This window comes from Scardinius erythrophthalmus, assembly GCF_964197995.2.
Source record: "Scardinius erythrophthalmus genome assembly, chromosome: 10".
Classification (NCBI taxonomy): domain Eukaryota; kingdom Metazoa; phylum Chordata; class Actinopteri; order Cypriniformes; family Leuciscidae; genus Scardinius; species Scardinius erythrophthalmus.
Window position 1 is genome coordinate 4618999 of NC_138230.1, and position 21137 is coordinate 4640135.

General features: G+C 40.5%; 1 protein-coding gene and 1 pseudogene across 2 annotated transcripts in view; both read left to right on the forward strand.

The window, feature by feature from the left end:
- Positions 1 to 21137, forward strand: part of LOC308697126 (uncharacterized protein) — an 874503-nt gene that overhangs the window by 505792 nt on the left and 347574 nt on the right. The window lies entirely within an intron of this gene.
- LOC308696801 (NACHT, LRR and PYD domains-containing protein 3-like) lies at positions 1667 to 20976 on the forward strand (annotated as a pseudogene). Its single transcript has 7 exons — positions 1667 to 1788; positions 2335 to 2443; positions 2718 to 2834; positions 2993 to 3109; positions 17339 to 17455; positions 17699 to 17812; positions 20230 to 20976. The product of its transcript is annotated as an NACHT, LRR and PYD domains-containing protein 3-like (transcript).

The following is a 21137-nucleotide window of genomic DNA, read 5'->3' on the forward strand; positions in this document are numbered from 1 at the left end:
GCAATGTGTGCAATGTGTGTAACGAAAGCTACTTATTTTCTGAGTTAAAATATTTAAAGTTTATAGTATAACTATTGTTTAACATATTTTATACTTAATTTCATCATTATGTATAATACTCAAAAATACCCCAATGAAAATGAACCATGCTTTTACTATAGTAAAAGTGTAGTAACCATGTGTCTTTTAGTTGGACTGATAAAGTTAACATTTGTACAGCCACAGTATTACAACAAATAAGTCAGTGTGGTTAAATATAACTTTAATTAGGGTTAAACATTTGAATTCTTACACTTAAAAACTGAGGGCGCATCTCCGCTGCTGCGTCCGACTGTCATGTTTACATCATCACCACCATCACCACAAAGCTCCTCCCTCCTGCACGCAATGGGTTGTGGGCAATATTAGTCGTTATAGAGTGTGCATTGATCTGCACTTCGAATTCTAACCGGAAATAGTAGACCATCCGGGTATCTTGGGAATACTCATTTCAACATACTATGATTTGGGACGTACTAATTCTAGTTTCGCATACTATTTAGGACGGATAGTATGCGAATTGGGACTCAGCATATGAGTTGCTGAATAACTGCTACGTAACTTCCGGATCCTCTGGTAGGCGGGATGATGTCACGGGGTGCATTCTGGGAAAAGTAGTCCTTTTTGTAAAGCGGATTTAACACCGTATATGTAAATCAACTACTATTTCCATGATGCATTGCAAACTGCGTCATTGTATCAGCAACAACAGACGCGCATTGACCCATTTGCCGAGCAAGAAGACTGCTCTAAAAAACAGTTTAACCATGAGTTTTTGTAGTAAAACTGTCGTTATTCTGTACAAATGGTAATCAATTTGCCAAAACTTTTTTTTTTGTGGCATATCGATTACTATTTGGATAACCACAAAGTACTCATTCAGTCCCATTCAATTTTTGTCTTATATGATGCTGCAGACTGAACCATTTGTCTTTGTCTTCAAACATTTTGCAAACATCTCATGTTTTTTTTTTTTGTTTTTTTTTTTTTTCATTCTGCACATTGTCACCTCCTTAACTGCCCATTAAAATAATCTTGCCAACAGAATAATCAAGTCTTCTTTCCTTTAAAAAAAGGAAAGGTCTTCTTGCCTCCTTATGTGTAAAAGTGTGAATAAATATCTATAGGTATTTTTAACTAGGCCTTTAATAAACAGATTTCATTTTATTCTTTTTGACAAAATTAACCTTATAATTATGTATAAAATATGAACCAATTAACAACACATCTTACACAGCTATTTTACAGCAGAGCACATTCATGCCAGAGATCTTTTATTTACTCTTCTACCAGAACCCAACCAGATCTCAGCCAAATATTTTCTTGTTCTGGCCAGGGCTCAGCCAAAAAGATACCATTTGGTTTTTGTTTCTTTTGGTTAGCCAGACTCCAGCCAGAGCTTAGTACTGTTTGACACAAGAGTGTGAAAAAAAAAACTGCCAGAATTAAGCGAGAAGTGCCTAATGTAAGCCAGACTTGGCCCAGACTTTGTTGCTATCTGGGGGGCAGGGGCTTAGTGAAAGTGAAAGTACATTCCAGTGTGTTTTATTTACAAGCGCCATTTTACACCCGGGTTTATCTTTTATGAGAACAACGGATCATAGTAGCCTATCAAGTGATGTTTGTATATGTAAGTTTGCTTTAACGTGCTGTTGATGGAAAACTCGAGCCTCGAGGTGTTTAATAACTTTATATTCAGAGCAAGAGTTCTGGTGTGGTGCATGGAAATTAACTTACTTCCTCACTAACGTAAGTAACCATGAAATATTAAAGTACATTACACATGAAATTCTTAATATGCAGTTTTTTTTTAACTTATCAATTATTGGACATAGACATATAGCCTAGACCCTATATGTTAGAATACACTTTTACACGTTTTATGTAGGTCTAATTTTCGTTTTCATTACTAAAAACCAAACTTTTCTCTTTAACCTCTGTAGAGTTTGTTTTAACTTTTTTTTAACTTTGATATAGTTTTCTGTGTAAATGAATGTCAATTACAAAGAGTGCTGTTGTTACAATCTCCCTTTATGTAATGTCATTTTATTGAACATTTAATACCAATAAATATATTTATTGGTTTACATAAAAATCAATAGGAAACATTTTATTTTAAAATACTTGGACCTGTGTATACTGTATTAGTCAGTTTCACAGATGTATTAATGTGGGCTTACAGTAAACTGTCCCATTTGTACAATATTTGAGGTTTCAGTGGAAGAACATTAAACTCTAGTGTTACAAACTCCCCACAGTCTGTTCAGCCGAGATATTTCTGTTTTAAACACACAGATGAAATACTGGTGCAAACGCACAGATCTGACTGAAGCTCCATGAAGACTGAATGAATTATGGACGACACACACACATTCAGACTTGGAGATTCTCCTCCAGGATTCAGGTACTAGATGACATATGACATTATCCTTGGACAGTCTCATCACTCTTCAACATACATTTATTTGTATGCATGTTTATGTCGTTATATGTAACTTTGCATCCTGTACAGCACTTTGGTCAACTTTGGTTGTTGTAAAGTGCTTAACAAATAAAGTTGGTATGGTATGGTATGGTATACGATCTTAGACAATCTTCTCATCATGTGGGATTTATTTTCATGTTAAATCAGCCAAGTTGATTCTTGTCTCTATTCTGTTATCTCTGTTCTATTAAAGTCAGTTTAAGGGTGAAAGATCAATCTCACCGGAGTCCAGCTGTGTGTCCATGAAGAGTGACGCGTCTATGGGGCATCCAATAACATTTAAAGGAAAACACACATCAACTGATCTGAGGTACAACATTTGATAGATAGATAGATAGATAGATAGATAGATAGATAGATAGATAGATAGATAGTCTATATAAAGTTTATCTACATGTAAAATTAGCAATATGAATTCTTGTCTATTATGTCATATCTGTTATTTTTAAATTGTCTGTTCTATTGAAGCCAAAGCTGCAGACAGAAATCAAACCCACCGGAGTCCAGCTGTGTGTCCATGAGGAGTGACTGGTCTATGGGGCATCCAATAACATTTAAAGGAAAACACACATCAACTGATCTGAGGTACAACATTTGATAGATAGATACATTTAGTCATTTAGCAGACGCTTTTGTCCAAAGCGACTTACAAATTAGGACTAAATTAAGCAAGTCATCGTGGAGAGGCGAGAAACAACGCAAGAAGTGCTCAAAATCCGAAGTTCAGGCATTGTTCAGAGTAGCATAAGCCCGATAAGCGAGGATTTAAAGGAGAAAGGATTTTTTTTTTATGAGGTTAAGTGCTCACGGAAGATAAGGGTTTTCAGCTGTCTTCTGAATGTTGTCAGGGATTCTGCGTTCCGGATGAGGGTGGGGAGAGCGTTCCACCAGCAGGGAACTGTGAATGAGAATGTTCTGGAAAGGGATTTTGTGGCTTTCTGTGATGGAACCACGAGACGTCGCTCGTTGACCGATCGTAGGCTTCTGGTAGGGATGTAGACTCGTAGGAGTGAGTGAAAGTAGGAGGGAACTGAGCCTGTGATAGATAGATAGAGTCTATATAAAGTTTATCTACATGTAAAATCACACTGTAAAAAAACAAAAACTGAAATCTACCCTAAAAAATATGGTAGCAATATTTAAGATTTTACAGACTTTACTTAAATTTAGAGTAAAAAAACATATATATATTTGATATAATGTTAATTTACTGATCTATTGAAGTATTAATATCTGTGTTGTACCATTGTACTTCATTAACAACCACCAATCACATGACGATGACAGTCATATGATGAATCAAAGCTCAGGGCTGCGTTCAGCCCCGACAAAACGTTGCACAACGTTTTTTAAACAGAAACGGTGATGCGTTGAACACACTGTTCTGATGACGCAAGAGTTGCAACTATGGCAGCTGAGAAGGCCATTCTTTGTGTTCTTTGTGAAGAATATTCGGAGCCTAATGAAGTCAGTATAAATATGTGTTTAATACTACAAAATATGCCCGATGTTACAGTTACTGCACTTGCCGCCCAGAACAAAAGAGAACATCCCAATCGAGTGAAGGGATTTGTGGAAACTGAAATGGAAGCACACATCTTAGCCTACCTAATTCAGACAATAAAGCACATCTATTTAGCCTCACATACTGACTACCCTGTATTTTCTTTCTCAATTTTAGGAAAAGCATTACCATTGTTTATTTCTATACAAAATGTCATACACTTGCAATGAATCTAAAAATATAAACAACTACATGTTGATAATATCCTATATTTTTACAATAAAACTTACGACAAACATGTCTTCTAATATCCTCAGTTATCGAGCTGCATCGAACACATTTGTAAATGACTTTCCTTGAACCCATTGTGCGAGTTCACTTTAATACCGCGTGCTTCATATACATGTTGCTGCTGATTGGACTGCAGTTCTGACACTCCCACCAAACAAGAGAAAACTTATCTCAAACCCCGTTGCACGCTGTTTCCAGGAAACATGACGTTCAACCCGGAAACCGTAGCAAAACGTTGCGCACCGTTTTGAACTTGAACATGCCCCAGCACTAACTTCTTTTCCACAAGACAAGTAATAGTAATTCATAGAAGCTGCACAGTCTCATTCACACAAACACTAAACACCATCATGGTAACACACATAAAATTTTATAAATGCAATAAACATTAATTTAACAACATGAAATGTAACATAAAACCCTAATGTACATAACTGATTAGAAAAAAAACTATGAAGAAACATAGTAATTTGAACATAAATACATTAAATGTGAAGTGTAACGCAGGCACTGCACAGACCGATTGGTTTATAACACCAAAGTACCGCGAGAGCAATTCAAAAGCATAAGGAGACGTCTCGCTCTCGCGGTACTTTGATGTCATAAACCGATCGGTCTCTGCAGCTCCGGTACAAGTCGAACAAGACTATTGTCATGTTTCTGTCTCTTGTCATGTGATTCCCTGCTTGTCATGTGATCCTGCCATGTGTCTTGTCATTGGTTAATCATCTGATCATTGTTCACAGGTGTTCCTTGTCTTGTAATTAGTCTGTGTATTTAAGCCCTCATGTTTGCCCTATGTCTTTGACTAGTATTGAATTTTTTTCTGTCTATGTTTAGTGGTGGGCAGATCGAAGTTTCGTGGAACACTGAAACAGTTTAAGCAAATGTGCCGTATTGTGTCGAGGCTTCGAAACAATCCGACACCCGTCTCCACGATGACCCCTAGTGGTCAGAGGAGTGTAAATGCAACAAAAAACCTAGGCCAAATATGTATAAAAACACCTTTTACAAATCTATTTGATTTTTTTTTTTTTAAGTAAAATCTTTCAAATGCAATTATCTAATCATCTAATAAGATTATCAAGTGTCTATGTTCTTTTTATCAATTGTCCGGGTTTGTGTTATGAATGGCTCAACTAACAGGTCAATAAGAGACTATTACCTACCATTATTTAGTGATGGTGAAATGAAGCTTTGTGAAGCACTGGGGCTTTCCCCCTCGACTGTATCGTTAAATGGTTCATTACTCGAAGCTTTTCAACACGTTGCACACTAACGACATCTTGTGGTCAAAAGGTGGAAAAGCTGCTTTTCTGTCCTAGAAGACCGTTTTTTTTTTGTTTTTTTTTTCATTTAATAAATCACTTTGTGCTCTGTAAACCACAAAGCAATACAATTAATCCTCATAATTCATGTGTTAATGTTGATGTAGGTGTCTCATCCTTCGGATGAGACGTTAAACCGAGGTCCTGACTCTCTGTGGTCATTAAAAATCCCAGGATGTCCTTCGAAAAAGAGTAGGGGTGTAACCCCGGCATCCTGGCCAAATTTGCCCCTTGGCCTCTGTCCATCATGGCCGCCTAATCATCCTCATATACTGATTGGCTTCATCACTGTCTCCTCTCCACCAGTAAGCTGGTGTGTGGTGGGCCTTCTGGCGCAATATGGCTGCCGTCGCATCATCCAAGTGGATGCTGCACATTGGTGGTGCTTGAGGAGATTCCCCCTTCTATGTAAAGCGCTTTGAGTAGGCCTGCCTAGAAAAGCGCTATATAAATGTAATGAATTATTATTATTATTATGTAGTTCTTATACAATGTATGAACAAACAACTGTATGAATTAATTTATGGAAAAAAAATAAAATAAATGGGACTAATTCACTTGTACAGAAACAGTTCTTATGAATCTGCTTTGATCTACAAATGCAGCCTTATTCACATAAACTTCAGCCTCAGTCCTAATCCTACGAGTTCATAGGCAAGGCTCATGTAGGCATATGTAATCAAAATAAAAGAAAATTGTGTGGAATAGTTAAGTGCTTGTGAACTGGGTAGTGAAAGTGCTTGTGAACTGGGGAGCAAACATCTTATTTTGTGGGTAATTTAATAAATTAAAGTTTTTTTTATTAAGGAACAGGACATGTTCAAGAGTGTGAGGGCTAAGTCTATTGAAGTCTATATGAAGTCACGTGACTGTGTGTGGAAACGAAGCTTCGGACGTCACAGATCACGTGGTTATGGCAAATCAAGAATCATATATATGAATCAAGCTCCGATAAACTGCTTCAATGTGTGATGTTTTTTTTATTTTTTTTTATACAAGCTTCGAAGCCTCGGTGCCGAACGTCACATCACTACCATTATTCATTTTAATTATACTAATGTCTAATTAATGCGTCTACAAATGTATAAACTGATCAGAGATCAGGTAAAACCCACAGACACTTGTTCATTGATTCATGGGTTGACAGAGATCATCGCCCCCAGCGGTGAACCATTGAAATTTCGCGAAACAGTTATGACGTAATGAAGCCTCGTTTACTGAAATCACGTGACTCTGGCAGTTTGATACACGCTCCGAACCACTGATTCGGGACAAAAGATTTGTAAAGGTTTCGAAGCTTTTTTTTATTATTTTTTTTTTTTTTATTAAATGCCATTCACATACAAATGATAGATTTTAACAAAAAAATATAGACAATATTCAAATTTCAACATTACAACAAAAAATAAATAAATAAAATATAGTACAAATTAGAATAAATTACACAAGTAAAGAAAAAGAAATAAATAAAAGGAGAAAAAAAAATAGCCCATTTTCGCTTATGAATATGGTATTTTCCCATTATCATACAGAGATTAATAATGAATGCCACATCTGGTGACAGTCTTTGTCCATTAAAATAAAAAAAAAACATCTTTTTCAGAAAAACAAACTTTCATCCCTAAACATTTATGAAGAAAACATTCCAAATCTACCCAAAACATTCTGCTGTAAATGCAACTAAAAAATAAATGGACAGCACTTTCCTCCTCAGTGCCACAGAAATCACATTCAACATCTACATCAGCTCGAAACCGAAGAAAAAGAGTTTTAACTGGGTACACCAGATGAAGTATCTTAAAGTGTACTTCTCTCACCTTATTTGTTATGCAATATTTTTTTGGCAACAGCCATGCATATTTCCAGTCAATGCACTCAACTTTAGAAAGCCAGTATGTTTTAGAAGGTATTGAGCTGTATTCAGTAAGTAACTTCCTAATAAAGTAATTATTCCATCTTTTATCAGTAATATTAACTCCTTTAATTGCAACATCAGATCTGAAACTCACAGTCTCCTTATTCAAATTTCCTTTAAAGGAGACATATCATGCTTTTAAATCGTTCCTTTTTACATATAAATCATACATTTGTGGTCTATATAAAGCGGAACTGCAATGCTTGGGTCTGAATTCCTCATTATTATAGCTCCACAGGCTCCTTTTCTACCCCTTTTCTGATGTGCGTCTGAGAGCAACTCGTTTTGGTGCGGTCTCTTTAAATGCAAATGAGACACGTCATAACCCGCCCCCTCTCCAGGTTGCAGAGGTGACACTCGGTTCAACTCCACCCCGTTCGGCCATTTTTGTAGTTTGATAGCAGAGATACAATTATCTAGCAGCACAGAAACTTTTGGACATCCGAGATTTGTGTCAACACAGAAAACATTTCATCATTGGATAGTTTTTTCGTTTTATTAAAGTGTTGTTTTATGTCAGCTTAATGCCCGGAACGCTTTTCAGAAAAGATAAGGCAACTTATTTAGCACAATTCACACGGTAATTCAGGAAAAAAATATCTCCGAATGCTCCACATGAAACTTTGCTATTCCGACCTTTTACCACCGTGTCGATTTATTTTGATTAATATGTGCAAGGGAGAGAGAGCAAGACAGCGCCTAGTTTGGAGACAGTGAAGTCTTGTTTACACTTTCGCCTGGCTCGGAAGAGAGAGAGCTCGCGCGCGTGACCGGGTCTCTCTCTCTGCTCGTTCTTTCAGTTAAACATGCGCCCGTCACAAGCGCGGCAGTTCATCTACATTACTCACGATCAAATAAGACTTTGGCGGGACAAAAAAATCGCTTTGGCGGGCGCTAAAACAAGTTCAATGCAGGAAAAACCCTGTTGTTGCTGAAGTAGTTATCCTTGAAGTGCTTCGCGTTCACGCACACAAAAATGACTTTATGGGTACATTTCCGTTAAAAATAAAACTCAACCAGGCACTTCGAAGAGGTTCTGATGCTGGGAGACGGTGTAATGAAGCGTGTGGGTTACTACATCCAACAACCGAACATTTTGACTTACCCTCTCGTAAGTTCTGCATCTTTGAGCTTGGACTACAAAATCGTAGCGAGAAATAACAATGGCGGATTGCTCGAAGTGTTGAGCCGGTAGTCGATGTCCTTATTTGGCAGTTCCGCTGCAAATACTGTGACGTAATTGTTCACAAAACGTCATAGATAACAGAAAAATCGGAACAGGTTGAAAAATAAGGCCAAAACAGAATATAAAGATATCAACGAAACACCTGAAGAGACTAATTTCAAATTTTCTATACTTCTAAACACTAAAAATATACAACAAAATGCATTTAAGGGCTAAAAAAGTGGATTTAGCATGATATGTCCCCTTTAAACAGACATTTTAAACCGGATGGTATAGCATCGAACACTATACAATATTCTTTTGGGATTATTGGAATACTATACTTTTGAAGAAATTCTACATATGTATACAGGTGCCCATTCTCATTAAATAACTGTTTAACAAATATGACGCCCTTATCAACCCATTTTTGAAAAAACAAAGTTTTATGCTTAAATGTTATATACCGGTTATTCCAAATTATACATTTGTTTGGAGAAAAATTATGTTTGTAGATAAGCATCCATGAGAGAAGCACCTGCCTATGAAAATTACTTAGTCTAACGGGAATCTTACTGATTTCAAAGTTGCACTGCAACAGAAAAGCAACCCCACCCATCTTTTCAAAAAGTAGATTAGGAATTAAATACCAAATTTTATTTTTGTATTGAAAGTAATGCTTGAGCCATCCATTTTTTAAAATTGTATTTGAAGTGCTGAAGTCAAGCACATTTAAACCTCCATTACCAACCGAATTAGTTAAGGTACCTTTTTTAATGTAATGAGATCTATTTCTCAAAATGAAATTGAAAAGATTTTTATCGACTTCTTTAATTATGTTATCAGGGACTTCTAGTGAAATAGCAGGTTAGATCAGACGAGATAAACATTCAGTTTTTGATAAAAGAATTCTACCATTAATTGACAAGTCTCGCATCAACCATAAATTAAATCTATTTTTAACTTTTTGAACTACAGATTGAAAATTAAGCTGACCCCTTTCCTTTTCGTCTTTACATATTTTGATTCCTAAATAGGTAATAACATTCTTTACAGGGATGCCATTAATATCAAGAAGATCACTATTTTTTTAGAGGGTACAACTCACATTTGTTTAAGTTTAATTTTAACCCGGAGACTAATGAAAAGTTATTTAAACAATCAATCACACTTTTAATTTCGAATGAATCTCGAACAAATATTGTTGTATCATCTGCTAATTGACAGCATTTTATTTCTCTTTCTAAAATTCTGATTCCATTAAAATTAAACATTTTAATATAAAGAGTCATGGTCTGAGTTACAAGTAAAAACAAAAAAGGTGATATTGGGCATCCCTGTCACGTACTGCTCAGAGACATGAAGTAGGAGATCCAAATGCAGCTTTATTTTGTGGGGCAATCCAGAGGCGTAATCCAACATACAGGCTAGGGTCATACACAGGAAAGCAGTCCAAAACAAAGAAACAAACAAACAAACAAAACAGGCAGGGACCAGAGGCAAGAGAGTAATCCAGGGACCAGAGGCAAGAGAGTAATCCAGGAAACAGGGCAAGATATCCAAAAACAAGAAACAAGACAACCAGGGAAACGCTCAGAATAGCAGTGTAACACTTAACAAGACTTCGCGGTGAGTGAATGAATGAACAAGGTATATATAGACAGACTAACAGGATGATGAGACAGGTGAATGCAATCAGTGAATGAGGTACAGGTGAATGTGATCAGTGATAAGTGATGAGTCCGGGCAGTGAGTTATGGGAAATGTAGTTAGTGAGTGAATATGATAGTCTGATGTGGACTGCCCTCTGGTGGCTCACAAGGGCAGCTCTAGCTGGTGATCGTTACATAACCCCTCCCCAAAGAGCGACTTCCAGACGCTCCAAAACTGTCCAGGTGGGAGGTGGCCCGGAGGCGGATCCGGGGGCGGGATGGAGGGCCAGGTCCGTGGAGCGGAAGAGGACCTTGAGACTGTGGTAATACGGGAGGCCAGGACGGAGCAGGCAGTCCATCGGGCGGCCAGGGCGGAGACGACCCTCCATCGGGCGCCAGGGCGGAGACGACCGTCCATCGGGCGGCCAGGGCGGAGACGACCGTCCCTCGGGCGGCCAGGGCGGAGACGACCCCTCGGGCGGCCAGGGCACAGGAACAGGCACCGGCTCAGGAACAGGAACAGACACAGGCACCGGCTCAGGAACAGGAACAGACACAGGCACCGGCTCAGGAACAGGAACAGACACTGGCTCCGGCTCAGGAACAGACACTGGCTCCGGCTCAGGAACAGACACTGGCTCCGGCTCAGGAACAGACACTGGCTCCGGCTCAGGAACAGACACTGGCTCCGGCTCAGGAACAGACACTGGCTCCGGCTCAGGAACAGACACTGGCTCCGGCTCAGGAACAGACACTGGCTCCGGCTCAGGAACAGACACTGGCTCCGGCTCAGGAACAGACACTGGCTCCGGCTCAGGAACAGACACTGGCTCCGGCTCAGGAACAGACACTGGCTCCGGCTCAGGAACAGACGTGTCAGCGACCATCTTGTCCGTAGAAACTGGCTCGGCGGAGGTCATCGTGTCCGGAGACACAGGCGTGGAGTCGGCCATCTTGTCCGAAGACACAGGCGTGGAGTCGGCCATCTTGTCCGAAGACACAGGCGTGGAGTCGGCCATCTTGTCCGAAGACACAGGCGTGGAGTCGGCCATCTTGTCCGAAGACACAGGCGTGGAGTCGGCCATCTTGTCCGAAGACACAGGCGTGGAGTCGGCCATCTTGTCCGAAGACACAGGCGTGGAGTCGGCCATCTTGTCCGAAGACACAGGCGTGGAGTCGGCCATCTTGTCCGAAGACACAGGCGTGGAGTCGGCCATCTTGTCCGAAGACACAGGCGTGGAGTCGGCCATCTTGTCCGAAGACACAGGCGTGGAGTCGGCCATCTTGTCCGAAGACACAGGCGTGGAGTCGGCCATCTTGTCCGAAGACACAGGCGTGGAGTCGGCCATCTTGTCCGAAGACACAGGCGTGGAGTCGGCCATCTTGTCCGAAGACACAGGCGTGGAGTCGGCCATCTTGTCTGTAGACACAGGCGTGGAGTCGGCCATCTTGTCCGAAGACACAGGCGTGGAGTCGACCATCTTGTCCGAAGACACAGGCGTGGAGTCGGCCATCTTGTCTGTAGACACAGGCGCAGAAAGAGGAAGAGGAACAGATTCAAGCTCAGTATCCGGATCAGTTTCAGGAACAGATTCAGTCTCGGCGGGACGAGACACTTGACTGGCGGACGTGACGTGAAGCTCAGTCTCTGGATCGGCAGAAGTGACGTGAAGCTCAGTCTCTGGATCGGCAGAAGTGACGTGAAGCTCAGTCTCTGGATCGGCAGAAGTGACGTGAAGCTCAGTCTCTGGATCGGCAGAAGTGACGTGAAGCTCAGTCTCTGGATCGGCAGAAGTGACGTGAAGCTCAGTCTCTGGATCGGCAGAAGTGACGTGAAGCTCACTCTCTGGATCGGCAGAAGTGACGTGAACAGTCTCTGGATCAGCAGAAGCGACGTGAACAGTCTCTGGATCAGCAGAAGCGACGTGAACAGTCTCTGCATCAGCAGAAGCGACATGAACAGTCTCTGGATCAGCAGAAGCGACGTGAACAGTCTCTGGATCAGTAGAAGCAACGTGAACAGTCTCTGGATCAGCAGAAGCGACGTGAACAGTCTCTGGATCAGCAGAAGCGCACTCTGAGCTTGACGGGACCAGCGGCGGCGAGGGCTTTGAGCTGGGTAGGACCAGCGGCGAAGAGGACTCTGAGCTGGTTAGGACCAGCGATGAAGGCTTTGAGCTGGACAGAACCAGCGGCGAAGAGGGCTCTGAGCTGGGCGGGCCCAGCGGCGAAGAGGGCTCTGAGCTGGACGGGACCAGCAGTGAAGGCTCTGTGCTGGACGGGACCAGCAGTGAAGGCTCTGTGCTGGACGGAACCAGCGGTGAAGAGGGCTCTGTGCTGGACGGGACCAGCGGCGAAGAGGGCTCTGAGCTGGACGGGACCAGCAGTGAAGGCTCTGTGCTGGACGGGACCAGCAGTGAAGGCTCTGTGCTGGACTGAACCAGCGGTGAAGAGGGCTCTGTGCTGGACGGGACCAGCGGTGAAGAGGGCTCTGTGCTGGACGGGACCAGCGGTGAAGAGGGCTCTGTGCTGGACGGGACCAGCGGTGAAGAGGGCTCTGTGCTGGACGGGACCAGCGGTGAAGAGGGCTCTGTGCTGGACGGGACCAGCGGTGAAGAGGGCTCTGTGCTGGACGGGACCAGCGGTGAAGAGGGCTCTGTGCTGGACGGGACCAGCGGTGAAGAGGGCTCTGTGCTGGACGGGACCAGCGGTGAAGACTCTAGCTTGGCGGGCATGTCGCTTGCTGTCTTGGCTTCGGCAGATCTGGCGTGAAGTGCAGGCTCGGCTGGACTGGCGTGAAGTGCAGGCTCGGCTGGACGGGGGTGCCACGGAAGGAAGCTCTCCAGACATCTGGAGAGTGCCTCTCTCCAATCCAGACCAGAGAGATCGGGGAGCTCCCTCGGGTCAACCTCCTTAGCCCCCAGCCGGTAACATAACTTAATAGCCTCGTCACCCAGAGAGCAAGAGGCAGCGAGAGGAAAAAAACCCCAGGTGTACTGGAACAGATCGAGGCTATCCAGGGCTAAGGCCGCGATCTGTCCAGCGAACTCCCGGCTCATGCTGGGAAGATCAGGTGAGATCCGTACTGCTGTATTACAGGAGGTCATAGCTGCTGGATCTGAAGTGTGGCGAAGTCTTCTGTCACGTACTGCTCAGAGACACGAAGTAGGAGATCCAAATGCAGCTTTATTTTGTGGGGCAATCCAGAGGCGTAATCCAACATACAGGCTAGGGTCATACACAGGAAAGCAGTCCAAAACAAAGAAACAAACAAACAAACAAAACAGGCAGGGACCAGAGGCAAGAGAGTAATCCAGGGACCAGAGGCAAGAGAGTAATCCAGGAAACAGGGCAAGATATCCAAAAACAAGAAACAAGACAACCAGGGAAACGCTCAGAATAGCAGTGTAACACTTAACAAGACTTCGCGGTGAGTGAATGAATGAACAAGGTATATATAGACAGACTAACAGGATGATGAGACAGGTGAATGCAATCAGTGAATGAGGTACAGGTGAATGTGATCAGTGATAAGTGATGAGTCCGGGCAGTGAGTTATGGGAAATGTAGTTAGTGAGTGAATATGATAGTCTGATGTGGACTGCCCTCTGGTGGCTCACAAGGGCAGCTCTAGCTGGTGATCGTTACAATCCCTGCCTTATGCCTCTTTCTAAAAGAAATCTGGGGGTAGTACCATTTGCAAGTTTTACTGAGCTATTACACCCATTATATAACGTACAAATAGCCCTTTTAAAGAAATTACCAAAGCCAAAAAAATCTAAAGTCTCAAACATAAAATTGTGGTTAACAGTGTCGAATGCTTTATAAAAATCTACAAAAAATATAAAACTTTCACTATCAATATACTCATTATAATCAATTAAATCTAGAACCAAACGAATGTTATTACTTATATGTCTGCCCTTCATGAATCCTGATTGGCAATCATCTATAATATGTTCTAAGCAGTTTTTCAATCTTTCTGCAAAAATAATAGCAAATACCTTAATATCATTATTAAGCAAAGTAATCGGTCTCCAGTTGTCGATAAGGGTAGTGTCCTTATTAGCTTTTGGTATCAAACTAATCAATCCCTGGTGTAATGATGGAGGTAACTCGCCACGTTCTATAGCTTCATTAAACACACATAATAAAAATGTAGATAATTGTTCTTGAAATTCCTTGTAAAATTCGCTAATCAAACCGTCGTTTGATTACTATATAACGTCTGATAAAAGGTTGATATATAATTATAAATTTTAACAGGATCTTCAGATACCTCCCCATTTATATTTAGTTTTAATAGAGAATTTAGCTCAGTGTTTCTCTTTACTAAGTTAAAAAAATATCTGGAGTTTTTCTCCCCTTCTTCAAGCCATTTCCATCTAGACCTTATAAATGCCCCTTTGGCTTTATATTCATACATCTCGTCTAACTGTAACTGTAATTCAGATAACCTGAGTTTGTCCTGTTGATTCGTTACATTATTACTTGTCAAATTAACTATCTCTTTTATTACTTGTTCCTCTCTAGTCCTTTTAGCCTGTGCTATTATTTTCCCTCTAACAATGGCTTGTTTTCTTATAAGATACTTCATGTACTCCCAATTGCTACCAAATTTATTTGAACTCTTTGCATTGTTCCAGCAACTCAAAATAATATTTTGTACTTCCTTTTTAAACAAGTCATCTTCCAATATTGCCTTATTTAATTTCCAGTGTGTTCGTTTTCTTACATTATTATCAGAATTTCCAGATAAGTCAATAACTAGATAGGTCAGTAAGGACAGAGGTTTCTACAGTAACATGGCTTACTTGATCTTCTAGTACACTGGATATGAGCCAAAAGTCTATCCTAGACTGTTTACTTCTGTCACCAGAACACCATGTAAATTCTTGTTTGGTAGGGTTTCGAATCCTCCAAATATCAATTAAATCTAATCCCAAACACAAATTATGTAATTCACTGAAATTATTTAAACTATTTCCACGAGGAGGAATACAGTCCAGGTTATTATCCCAGATAGAATTATAATCCCCTCCAAGAATTAGTTTAGCATCAGGAAAACTATCCAAGATATTTCTAATTTTTTCTTCAAAGTCTTGTAGTAAACTTTTATTCTTTATAACACTGTTTGTTGCATATATATTCCCTAACACAAAATATTGCTGGTTGAATTCGACAATCAAAATGACCCATCTTCCCAAGGGATGTGAAAAACTTTAAAAAAAATTTCCTCTAAATTTACCTTTCAAAATTGCAACACCTGCAGAATGATTGCTACCATATGACATCCACATATCGTTTCCCCACTGGCTCTTCCAAAACTGAAAGTCTGATTCAGATGCATGTGTCTCTTGGATGAAATAAAAATCACAAAAATACTTTCTACAAAACAAAAAGATTGCTTTTCTTTTAACTAAGTTTCTCATACCTCTAACATTAAGAGAAAAAACAGCGAGTGAACCCATACTCACAGAAGAACTTCAGAACAAAGGTTTACATCTCCAAACCCCCCTGCATAGCATGAATGCTTATCTGGTAGCAAACTGTAGGCTTTTGCATTCACATGTCAGAAAAAAAAAGTCATTGCCTACTTCACAAATACCTCCTTCCCGTCCACAAACGCTCTGATCCCAACAAAATAAGCCCTCTTGCCTTCTTTTCGTGCAGCTTCAACACTCGGCCACAGCTGACTCCTGATTTCTTTATCAACTGCCGTTAGATCTTCAGCAAACCTCAACTTCTTTTCCTTCAAAAAGCTGCTTTTCTTTGCACTTTTCCACAGTAAGTCTCTAATATGCCTGGATCTGAACAGGAGAATCACAGCTCTTGGCTTCTGGCTCACATCAAGCCTCCTTCCCACGCGATGAACCACGTCAATCTCAGTAACGAACTTTCCCTTTTCATCTGGAAGCACTGCAGCGCAGATGTTCACGACCTTCTGTTTGATATCTTCGCCTTCACGTTCGTCAAGACCATAAAGCCTAAGGTTCCAGCGCCTTCTATATCTTTCCATTTCGTTCACTTTAGCTTCCAGATCCAGTATTTTCTTGTCGTGAGTACTACTCGATGTTTTCAGTCCAGTCAGATCTGCTTTAATGTCGTTAATCTCACGAGACAAGAATTCGGTGGATTTTTGGAGAGCCTCGATCCCGTCAGAATTTTTTTAAATAATTTTCTCCAAACCGTCAGCTCTTTCATTTATTTTTTCTGTCAGCATTCTGACAATGTTGTTTTGCAGGTCGAGGAGAGATGGCTCGTTCTTTGATTTCTTTGAATCGGGGGTATGCGGAGCCGAATCAAGTTCGGACAAACCTTTAGAAAGCAAAGCTTCACGTTGCTGTTGGATTTGTACATAATTATGCACCTCAGCAATTTCCTGTTCAGCATCCATCCACAACTCTTGAGTGTCTTTCTTGGAACTTTGTCTCTCTTTGCGTTTTCCAGCCATAGTTTGCAGTGACGTCAATCAGCTTGCACGTTAACAGCGATTTACACTTACTAATGAGATAATTTGCACCAAATACAGTTCAAATGCGAAGTAAACAAGTTTACTGAATTGCTACTCGATCAAATTAAAATAGTTACCACAAAGGCGTGGAATTAGGAGACGAAACCTTCCGACCTCACAGATTTACAACCGCCACGGTCGCCATCTTGCGCGCCCCAAAGGTTTCGAAGCTTCATGAAGAAGTGTTTTGAAATTGCCATCACTATCTATGTTCTTGTTTTGAGTTCCATGCGTCGTCATACCTTTGTTTTATGTTTGATCATGGTTTGGAATAAATTGCATTTGGGTTCTCACTACTACTTCCCTCCAGTGGACTTAAATCATTACAGTAGCATTTTTATGACCTTTTACAGTTAAAATCACGATTATTTTTTACAGTGCAGCAATATGAATTCTTGTCTATTATGTCATATCTGTTATTTTTAAATTGTCTGTTCTTTTGAAGCCAAAGCTGCAGACAGAAATCAAACCCACCGGAGTCCAGCTGTGTGTCCATGAGGAGTGACGCGTCTATGGGGAATCCAATAACATTTAAAGGAAAACACACATCAACAGATCTGAGGTACAACATTTTTATCTAGAGAGACTAGATCAGCTCTTCCCAGATCTTCTCTGGAGCCCCTAACACAACCACTACACATTTTCTCCCTCATATAAAATACCTGTTTCAGCTCATCAGCTCATTAGTAGAGACTGCAAGACCTGAATATACAGATGATGGATAAATGTAGATAAACCTCACATAGAGAACCAATCTATCCATGTAAAATGAACTATATATATTCTTGTCTGTATTCAATTGAAGTGGATTCCACCAGCAGAGATCACAGGCTCCAGAGTCCAGCTGTGTGTCCATGAGGAGCGACCGGTCTATGGACAACATGACATTTAAGAGAAGACAAAAGTCAACTCAAATGAGGTACAACATTTCTGTCTAGACAGACTCATCCTGATAGTAACTCACTGTACCCAGACTATCCATTATTGATAACAGATGAAGTAAATAGTAACTAGCAACACTTTTAATGCAAGTTAACTTCTTGTTTATTGAAGTATTGTTAAAAGAGCTATGCAGTCTTGCTGTTGGTCTGAATATCAGCATGATTTTTATGGGTGGTTATAAATATAGATTTTCTTATGCATTGCATTCTTCATTTGAACAATCTGAAGATTAATTACCAAGATTGATGTTTTAATCTATTTTTTTTTCAGTTGATTAGAGAATAAAACTTTACTAAAAGTTCAGTAATCACAGTATGTTACTTTTTATAAAATAGGGTCTACGCTTTCAAATTCATTCAATTTAATCACAAATTACAAATACTGTCACGCTGGTTGATGAAGCAGACAGACGAAGCTTGATTCCTAATGATAACAAAGATAGGGCTGGACCCGAATACTTGAATATTCGAATATTCGTTCGGGGGGTTGGTATTCGATTTGAAAATCTGACATTCGAATATTCGTTTTTTTTGTTTCGTTTTTTTGCACACCTGGGATCCCCCGCGAAACGGTTCACATTCGCGCTTGAATAAGGCCGGCAACACACTGGCTGCGTGGCGTGAGCGTCTCAGCTGCTGGCATGTCCGTTTTTATTTCAGCTCCCATGTTAACAGTTTGGAGTTTGTACACTGCCCGCGTGAGACACGCGTCTCAGGCACAGCTCGAGCCACGCGGAAAAAGCGTGCATGCTAGAAATAGAACCGACGCCTAAAAGTGTTCCAGCAATGGGAGTATTCTCTGGCTATAACGCAGAACAGCAGAGTTTGTATGGTCAGAAGTGCATGCCTGAGCTAGTATTTTGGGTTAAGCTGCGTTGCTTTGACATTGTGGAAAATAGAATAATAGAAACAAAATTTATTAGCCTTTTTACCCGTTATTATCTATCTAAATTAATCTCGTTTTTAATTTAACTTAATTTCTTTTTTCTTTATTTAAATTTAGTTTTTCTTTATTTAAATTTAGTTTTTCTTTATTTAAATTTACCCTTTACTGTGTCAGTAATTTATTAGTCAGAAAAATATTAAAAATATTAGCCTACCTTAAAAGTATTGCTTAAGTTAACAGACCTGTGTGTGTGCGTTTTATATCACTAGTGCAGTGTCCGTAAGGAGCATACAAGCCCTGCCCGCGTGAGGCGCGCCGCTTCCCGCTCGCGCTGTTCTGTAGTTTACTAAAAGTTTATTAATTCTGAATGTGTTGCGTCTCGCGTGTCCATCTATATTGCACCAAATGCGACACTGCACTCCCTGTGAAGTCGATTGGATGAACGGTTCTCGAAATAATCAAAATGCAAACGGACATACAGACACACAGAGATTCCTGCTTTTATTAGAGAGAAGAATATGTTCAGCACCCTCTCTCCAAAGCTTAGAATATTCTATGTTCATTACAACCGAAGCTTCGAAGCTCAAAAAACGGTATTCGGACCAGCCCTAAACAAAGATAATGTACACAAGCAACAGTGTGTTTTAACATAGACACGAACAATAACTGACCAAGGACAGAACTGAACGGGAGAATATATACACAGGGTAAACGAGGGAAATGCAAGATCATTAAACCGGCCTTATATGCCATTTACAAAATTCAGATTTAATTGAATGTTTATTTATTCTGTCTAAATTCAGTTGAATTCAATAATTTGGACATTGTTACTAATTTTTACCTTTAATATTATAGTAATGATCCAAGTGAAGCAGGTCCACTGTATAGTTGTAACAAATTCACTGGAGGCAAGTTGAGATGAGGACCCAAATGCAAATTTAATTATCGAACAAAACAAAAGCATGACCAGGCATGGAAAACTCTAAACTAAAACAGGAACAAAAAACCAAGACTAGAAAACAAGAAACTGGCTCTGGGACATAGAACAAATAATACTCGACAAGGACACAGGGCAAACATGAGGGCTGAAATACTATACATAGACTAATTACAAGACAAGGAACACCGGTGATCAGACGATTAACCAATGACAAGACACATGGCAGGATCACATAAGAAGACACAGAAACATGACAATGGCAAGAAACAAAACCCAAGATGTGACAATATTTTACTGCATTAGTTGAGAGGTTTTTCCCTACAAAATGTACATGTATCTCAAATATTTCCAGATTTATTTGAATTGAGAACAATCAAATAATGAAATTTATATCAATATCCAATTCCTAGAGGCTTGTGCAAATGGCCAAATAACAGTTTTACTGATATATAGACCAGCAGCACTGTTGCTTGTGTGATATTGTCTAATTATTTAATTAGAGAGTGTTGTTATTTTACTAAAACTTATCTCTTTATGTTGTAATCTGTCAATCTTTCACTGGTCCAAAGCAGATTCAAATCAAATCTGCTGAAGAAGTTTCAGTGTCTGTATGAAGGAACAGCAAAGCAGGGAAACCCAACACTCCTGAATGAGATCTACACAGAGCTCTACATCACAGAGAGTGAAAGTGGAGAGATCAATAATGAGCATGAGGTGAGACAGATTGAGACTCAATCCAGGAGAGCAGCAACAGAGGACACACCGATCAAATGCAATGACATCTTTAGACCTTTACCTGGACAAGACAAACCCATCAGAACTGTGCTGACAAAGGGAGTCGCTGGCATTGGAAAAACAGTCTCTGTGCAGAAGTTCATTGTGGACTGGGCAGAAGGGAAAGAGAATCAGGACGTCCAGCTCATATTTCCACTTCCTTTCAGAGAGATCAACTTGATGAAGGACAAAACACTCAGTCTTTCAGATCTTCTTCATGTCTTTTTCCCTGAAACAAAAGAAATGGAAATATCCAGTGATGAATATAAAGTGTTGTTCATCTTTGATGGTCTGGATGAGTGTCGTCTGTCTCTGAACTTTAAGAGTGAAGTGAAACTGTGTAATATATCTGAATCAGCCTCAGTGGACGAGCTGCTGATGAACCTCATTAAGGGGAATCTGCTTCCCTCTGCTCTCATCTGGATCACCTCCAGACCAGCAGCAGCGGATCTCGTCCCCTCTGAGTGTGTCCATCGAGTGACAGAGGTACGAGGCTTCAATGAGCCACAGAAGGAGGAATACTTCAGGAAGAGAATCAGTGATCAGAGTCTGGCCAATACAATCATCACACACCTGAAGTCCTCGAGGAGCCTCCACATCATGTGCCACATCCCAGTGTTCTGCTGGATCTCAGCCACTGTTCTAGAGGAGATGTTGAGTGAAGCAGAGAGAGGAGAGATTCCCAAGACTCTCACTCAGATGT